This window comes from Mercenaria mercenaria, chromosome 1, assembly GCF_021730395.1.
Source record: "Mercenaria mercenaria strain notata chromosome 1, MADL_Memer_1, whole genome shotgun sequence".
NCBI classification, from domain to species: domain Eukaryota; kingdom Metazoa; phylum Mollusca; class Bivalvia; order Venerida; family Veneridae; genus Mercenaria; species Mercenaria mercenaria.
This window is the reverse complement of record NC_069361.1, coordinates 71,749,766-71,758,025: the sequence shown is the minus strand read 5'-3', so window position 1 is coordinate 71,758,025 and position 8,260 is coordinate 71,749,766. Positions and strand designations below refer to the sequence as shown.

General features: G+C 35.2%; 1 protein-coding gene across 1 annotated transcript in view; it reads left to right on the top strand.

Moving 5' to 3' along the window:
- Positions 1 to 8,260, top strand: part of LOC123565412 (cofilin/actin-depolymerizing factor homolog) — a 307,889-nt gene that overhangs the window by 254,219 nt on the left and 45,410 nt on the right. The gene's annotated exons all lie outside the window — the stretch shown is intronic.

Sequence of the window (8,260 nt, the reverse complement as noted above, 5' to 3'; positions counted from 1 at the left end):
GGGGTACAATTAAACTACCTGCGCCCATGGAAATTAGGAAAATAAGCGCGACAATTCCAGAAATTGGGACTATAATGGCAAGCTTGCTTTTTTTTTTTTTCATAAGTTGTTGATTTTTTTTTTTGCCTTTTCTACTGAAATATCTAAGACGAATGGACTAGTTCTTGACTGACTCTTTTTCACTTTGTAACAAAATGCTGTCTGTCAATGATGCGATACAGACTTTGTGAATTTTAATTGAAAACAATCTCCATGATCAGAAGGGAGAAATGTGTAATATATTTGGGAAATAATGATCATTTTTTGGGAAAAATGGAAGGGAAGGGGAAACAGCCCATATTCGGCACTAAAAATGGCCAAAAAAAATAACTGTAAAGGATATTCACATGAGGCGTTTCATAATATTACTTTTGCTTCACTGGTGCTACGATGGTTGAAAAAAAAAACAACATAAATGATGACAAAAAATGTGGACAAGCACTGGCCTCAGCAAATACCAGTTTGATAAATTAACTTTGGATAAATGAAAACACATTACAGTTCAATTTCTTACTAGTCTTTATAAAAATATGAAAAAGTCGTCAATTCTTTGGAAGTTGGGTACGAATCATTTTAGGTACGAGTTGATTCGTAATTTCATAATTTTAGATAATGAGTAATAGAAAGAGCATTGAAACTCGAGGGTAAACGATTTGTACGAGGGGGCGTAGCCCCCGAGTATAAATTGTTTAGCCGAGAGTTTTAATGTTCTTTCTGTTTTGTATCATAGCCTGCCATATATGGTAGTTGTAGGCGTTCCACATTGCCATATACAGCAGTTCAGTGTGTACTAAAATCCTTGCTTTACAAATGTGTAAAGCCCAGGTAAAATAAACCAATGCTAGAGCAGAAAATCAATAAAATACACTTCGCAGTCTACTGTTTCAGACACGCAGGCATACTTTTCTTTCCAACAGTGCGGTAACTAGCGTGCGGGTATTAAATACCTGCACACTTTTAGTTACCGCACTCTGTACTCAGAGTATACGAATTACCTGCACCAAATTTGTTAAGAAAAAACACCGAGCTATGATACAATTGATGGTTATTCACATGTATCCAATATTGGCATTGCATTCATTTCATTCTCAGCAGTAGATATGAAAAGAATAAGAGTCTATCGGTTATCTCTTTAAACCGTAGGACATACTTTCTGTACATTTTGTTTATAACGCAAATACATGCCTTTTGGCTATCCGCTACCGTATACATTTCTGGCTATCCTCGCTGGGACGGTATCGTACCACCAAATTCTAAAATTGATTTGTTTATAATATGATAATTCTGGGGCCTAGTTAATTCCTAATCACGATGCTATGGTGGTGAGGGGAGGGTTAAGGGTCCGTCCGTTCATCCGTTCGTAATACTTCGTGTCCGGTCTATATAAATTAAACCCCTTGAAGGATTTTCATAAAACTTTTGTCTTGAAAATGATCGACCACTTCATCAAGACGATATGCAGAACTTATGACTCAGCCATGTCGGCTCAAGGTCAAGGTCACAATTCAAAGTTAAAGGTTTGAGCCTTCCTTTTTGTCAATGTGCCCGCTCTGTATCTCCAAAACCCCTTGGAAGAATTTTCATGAAGCTTAGGTCAAGAAACCACCTCATCAAGACGATGTGTAGAACTTATGAGAACTTATGAGTAAGTCATGTTGACTCAATGTCAAGGTCAAAAACAATTCAAGGCCAAATGTTTTAGCCTTTCATTTTTTTGTCCGCTCTTTTATCTCCTAAATCACTTGAAGGATTTTCCTAAAAACTTTAGTCAAATAATCACCTCATCAAGACAATGTGCAGAATTCTTGAGTCACCATGTCGGCTCAATGTCAAGGTCACAACTAAATCAAATTTTGAGCTTTCCATTTTGTGTTCACTCTGTATTTTCTAAATCACTTGAAGGATTTGGAATCTTTGATCAAATAAATCACCTCACAAGACACTGTGCAGACCTCATGAGTCAGCTATGCTGCTCAAGGTCATAGTCCATGTAAATTAAAACTGGTGGCTATACGTGGCCTGTAATATATTTCAACCAAAGTAATATGTCATTTTAACTGTGGCTATCCCTGGCCTGAAATATCTTCATATTGCTGATATCCACAAAGTCATAGTAATTTTAAACTGCGGCTATCCGTGCCCTGTAAAATACTTCTGTATTGCCTATCAAACAAAGTCATATGTCATTTTACTGTGCAAACCGTGGCCTGTAATATACTTCTAATATTGATGATATACAACAAAGTCATTTGTCATTTTACTGTGGCTATCCTTGGCCTTAATTTTACCTCTATATAGCTGATGTCTCATACATTTTACTGTGCTATCCTTGGCCTGTAATATACTTCTGTATTGATGATATACAACAAACTCATATGTCATTTTACTGCGGCTATCCGTGCCCTGAATATACTTCTATATTGGTAAAAATACAGCAAAGCCATATGTCATTTTACTGGGGCTATCCGTGCCTTTTAATTATACTTCTGTATTGATGATAAACAAAAAGCCCATATGTCATTTTTACTGTGGCTATCCGTGGCCTTTTAATATACATCTATACTGATGATATAAAACAAAGACATATGTCATTTTACTGTGGCTATCCGTGCCCAGTAGTATACCTCTATATTGGTGATATACAGCAAAGTCATATGTCATTTTACTGTGGCTATCCGTGCTCTGTAATATTCTTCTATATTGATAAATATCAACAAAGTCATATGTCTTTTTAAACTGTGGCTATCCTTGGCCTGTCATAAACTTCATTTTGATTATATCGAACAAAGTCAACAGTATTTCACTGTGAGTATCCGTGGCTTGTAATATACTTCTATGTTGATGATATCCAACAAAGTCATATGTTATTTTACTGTGGCTATCCTTGGCCTGTAATAAACTTCTATATTGTTGATATCGGACAAAGTCATATGTCATTTTACTGTTGCTATCCGTGCCCTGTAATATACTTCTATGTTAATGATATACAGCAAAGTCTTATGTTATTTTACTGTGGCTATCCTTGGTCTGTAATAAACTTCTATATTGTTGATATCGGACAAAGACATATGTCATTTTACTGTGGCTATCCGTGCCCAGTAGTATACCTCTGTATTGGTGATATACAGCAAAGTCAAATATCATTTTACTTTTGGTTTATCCGTGCCCTGAAAATATTTTCCTAATTGGTGATATACAACAAAGTCATTGTCATTTTACTGTGGCTATCCTTGGCCTGTCAAAATACTTCTATTTGATTAAAATCGAACAAAGTCATACAGTATTTCACTGTGAGTATCCGTGGCTTGTAAAAATACTTTTTATGTTGATGAAAATCCAACAAAGTCATATGTCATTTCATTTGTGGCTATCCGTGCCCTGTAATATACTTCTTTTTTTGAAGATAATCGAACAAAGTCATATGATAATTCACTGTGCTATCCGTGCCCTGTAATATATTTTCTATATTGATGATATCGAACAAAGTCATAAGGCTTTTCACTGTGGCTATCTGTGCCCTGTAATATACTTCTATATTGATGAGATCGAACAAAGTCAAATGGCATTTCACTGTTTCTATCCGTGGCCTGTTATATACTTCTAATTTGATGATATCGAACAAAGTCATATGACATTTCACTGTGGCTATCCGTGCCCTGTAATGTACTTCTATATAAACGATATCGACAAAGTCATATGGTTTTTTACTATGGCTGTCAGTGTCCTGTAGTATACTTCTATATTGCTGATATCCAACAGTCATATGTCATTTTACTTTGGCTATCCTTGGCCTGTAATATACCTCTATATTGCTGATATCCGTCAAAGTGTCATTTTACTGTTGCTATCCGTGCCCGTAATATACTTCTATGTTGATCATATACAGCAGTCATATTTATTTACTGTGGCTATCCTTGGCCTTAATAAACTTCAAATATTGTTGATATCGACCAAGCCATAGTCTTTAACTTTGCATCCGTGCCCTTAATATACTCATTTTTGATGATAACACAAAGTCAAAATTATTTTACTGTGCATCCTTGCCTGTAATAAACTTCAAATATTGTGAATATCGGACAAAAGTCAAAATGCATTTTACTGGCTAACTTTTCCTGTAATATACTCTAAAATTAGAAATACAAAAAGTCATATGTTATATTTTAACTGTGGCATCCTTGGCAGTAATAAAACTTCTATAATTGTTGATATCGGACAAAGTCCATATTCATTTTTTACTGTGGCTATCTTTGGCCTGTAAATATACTTCTATATTGATGATATCAAAGAAAGTCCCATGTGGATTTACTGTGGCTATCTATGGACTGTAATGTACTTCCATTTCGATGATATCTAAAACAGTCATATGTCATTTCGCTTGGGTTATCCGTGGCGTGTAATATACTTGTATATTGATGATATAAGTCATGTGTCATTTCACTGTGGCTATCATAGCCTGTAATCTATACAAACGGAAACGAAGAGTCATGTGTCATTTCACTGCAGCGATCTGTGGCCTGTGATACACTTCTAGATCTATGGTATCGAAAAAAAGTCATGTGTCATTTCACTGCGGTCATCTGTGGCCTGTAATAAACTTCAAACATGATGATATCAAACAAAGTCCAGCCATTTCACTCGGGCTATCCGTGGCCTGAAAATATATTTCTTTATTGATGATATCCAACAAAGCTATGTACATGTCACGTTTCCTTCCTTGACCTGTAATAAACTGATAAAATTGGACAGATGGAACAAAGTCAATTAAATGTCATTTCACTGTGGCCATCCTCAAACCCGTACAGGTTCTTCAAGGAAGACGGCTTCGCATGTATCGGTGCTATACACCGGACACGTTAAAGAACCAGACTGTCTATTTGCAAAGAGCTATGCAAAGTCAGCCGGACAGGCCTGAATCTAACCGATTTCTCTCTATCTGTTCTGGGGCTTTATCTCACTCTGTCCCTCTGGTCAGATCGCTCTGTGCTGTACTAATAGAGATGAAAATACAACCCTGTTGTGGCTGCGTTTGCTATATGTAAAGGGGCCCTTTGGGAAAATGCTAAGATAAACATATAATAATATAAATCCAGTAAAAATAATAAATGATAATAATAATAATAATAAAATAAATAAATACGTGTATAAAAAAAAGCCACGGATAAACACTGAAATGACATTTTACTTTTTTTAGATCTGTCCAATATATAAGTATATAACATGCCAATGATAGGCTAAGTGAAATTACATTTGACTTTCTTAGATCTGTCTAATATATGAGTGTATTACATGCCATGGATAGACACAGTAAAATGACAATTGACTTTGTTTCGATCTGTATATAAAGTTTATTACAACCACTGATATACACAGAGAAATTTACATTTTACTTTGTTCGATTGTCCAATATATAAGTATATTTCAGGCCACGGATAGACACAGTGAATCTGTCCAATATAGAAGTATATGACAGGTCAAGGATAGACACAGTAAAATAACTTCTCACTTTGCTCGATATTATCAACACATAGATATATTACAGGCCATGGATAACCACAGTAAAATGACATATGACTTTGTTGTATATCATCAATACAGAAGTATATTACAAGGCACAGATAGCCACAGTAAAATGACATATGACTTTGCTGTATATCATCGATACAGAAGTATATTACAGGGCACGAATAACCACAGTGAAATGCCATATGACTTTGTTTGATATCAGCAATATAGAAGTATATTACAGGCCAAGGATAGCCACACTAAAATGATATATGACTTTGTTTGATATCAGCTATATAGAGGTATATTACAGGCCAAGGATAGCCACAGTAAAATGACATATACCTCTGCTGTATACACCAATATAAAGTTTATTACAGGCCACGGATAGCCACAGTAAAAAGACCATATGACTTGTTGTATACATCGAATAGAAAAATATATACAGGGCACGGATGCCGCAGTAAAATGACATAAAGACTTTGCTGTATATCATCCCATACAGAAGTAATACAGTGCACGGATAGCCACAGTAAAATGACATATGATTTTGTTGTATATCATCAATATAGAAATATATTACAGGGCACGGATAACCACAGTGAAATGGCATATGGTTTTGTTCGATATCAACAATATAGAAGTATATACGTATACAGTAAATGACATATAACTCTGCTGTATATCACCTATATAGAAGTATATTTCAGGGCACGGATAGTCAAAGTAAAATGACAAATGACTTTGCTGTATATTACCAATATAGAAGTATATTACAGGCCAAGGATAGTCATAGTGAAATGAAATATGACTTTGTTTTATATCATCAATATAGAAGTATATTACAGGACACGGATAGCCACAGTAAAATGGCATATGACTTTGTTCGATATCAAAAATATAGAAGTATAGTACAAGCCAAGGATAGCCACAGTAAAATGACATATGACTTTGTTGTATATCTTCACTATAGAAGTATATTACAGGGCACGGATAGCCGCAGTGAAATGGCTTATGACTTTGTTGTATATCACCAATATAGAAGTATATTACAGGCCAAGGATAGCCACAGTAAAATGATATATGACTTTGTTGTATATCACCAATATAGAAGTTTATTACAGGCCAAGGATAGCCACAGTAAAATGACATATGACTTTGTTTTATATCATCAATATAGAAGTATATTACAGGACACGGATAGCCACAGTAAAATGGCATATGACTTTGTTCGATATCAAAAATATAGAAGTATAGTACAAGCCAAGGATAGCCACAGTAAAATGACATATGACTTTTTTGTATATCATCAATATAGAAGTATATTACAGAGCACGGATAGCCGCAGTAAAATGGCATATGACTTTGTTCGATATCAAGAATATAGAAGTATATTACAGGCCAAGGATAGCCACAGTGAAATGCCGTATGACTTTGTTTTACATCATCAATTTAGAAGTATATTACAGGCCACTGATAGCCACAGTAAAGTGACACATGACTTTGCTGTATATCTTCAATATAGAAGTATATTACAGGGCACGGATAGCCACAGTAAAATGACATATATCTTTGCTGTATATCACCAATATAGAAGTATATTGCAGGCCACGGATAGCCGCAGTAAAATGACATATGACTTTGTTCTATATCTTCAATACAGAAGTATATTACAGGCCAAGGATAGCCACACTAAAATAATATATGACTTTGTTTGATATCAGCTATATAGAGGTATATTACAGGCCAAGGATAGCCACAGTAAAATGACATATACCTCTGCAGTATATCACCAATATAGAAGTTTATTACAGGCCACGGATAGCCACAGTAAAATGACATATGACTTTGCTGTATATCATTGATATAGAAGTATATTACAGTGCACGGATAGCCACAGTAAATTGACATATGATTTTGTTGTACATCATCAATATAGAAGTATATTACATGGCACGGGTAGCCACAGTGAAATGACATATGACTTTGCTGTATATCATTGATATAGAAGTATATTACAGTGCACGGATAGCCACAGTAAATTGATATATGATTTTGTTGTATATCATCGATATAGAAGTATATTACAGGGCACGGATAGCCGCTGTAAAATGACATATGACTTTGTTCGATATCAACAATATAGAAGTATATTACAGGCCACGGATAGCCGCAGCAAAATGACATATGACTTTGTTGGATATCGCAATATAGAAGTATATTGCAGGCCAAGGATAGTCACAATAAAATGACATATGACTTTGTTTGATATTGATCAGATATATAGAGGTATATTACAGGTCAAGGATAGCCACGGTAAAATGACATATGACTTTGGTCAAAATATATTACAGGCCACGTAAGTCACTGTATAATGACATGTGACTTTGACCTTGACCTTGAGTAGACATAGCTGACTCATGAGGTCTGCACATTGTCTTGATGAGGTGATCATTTGATCAAAGATTCACGAAAATCCTTCAAGTGATTTGGGAGATACAGAGTGGACACAAAATGGAAAGGTCAAAATTTGACCTTTAGTTGTGACCTTCACGTTGAACCGACATGGCTGACTCATGAATTCTGCACATTGTCTTGATGAGGTGATTATTTGACTAAAGTTTCAGAAAAACCCTTCAACGGGTTTAGGAGATACAGAGCGGACATAAAATGAAAGGTTCAAACCTTTGACATTGAACTGTGACCTTGACCTTGAGCC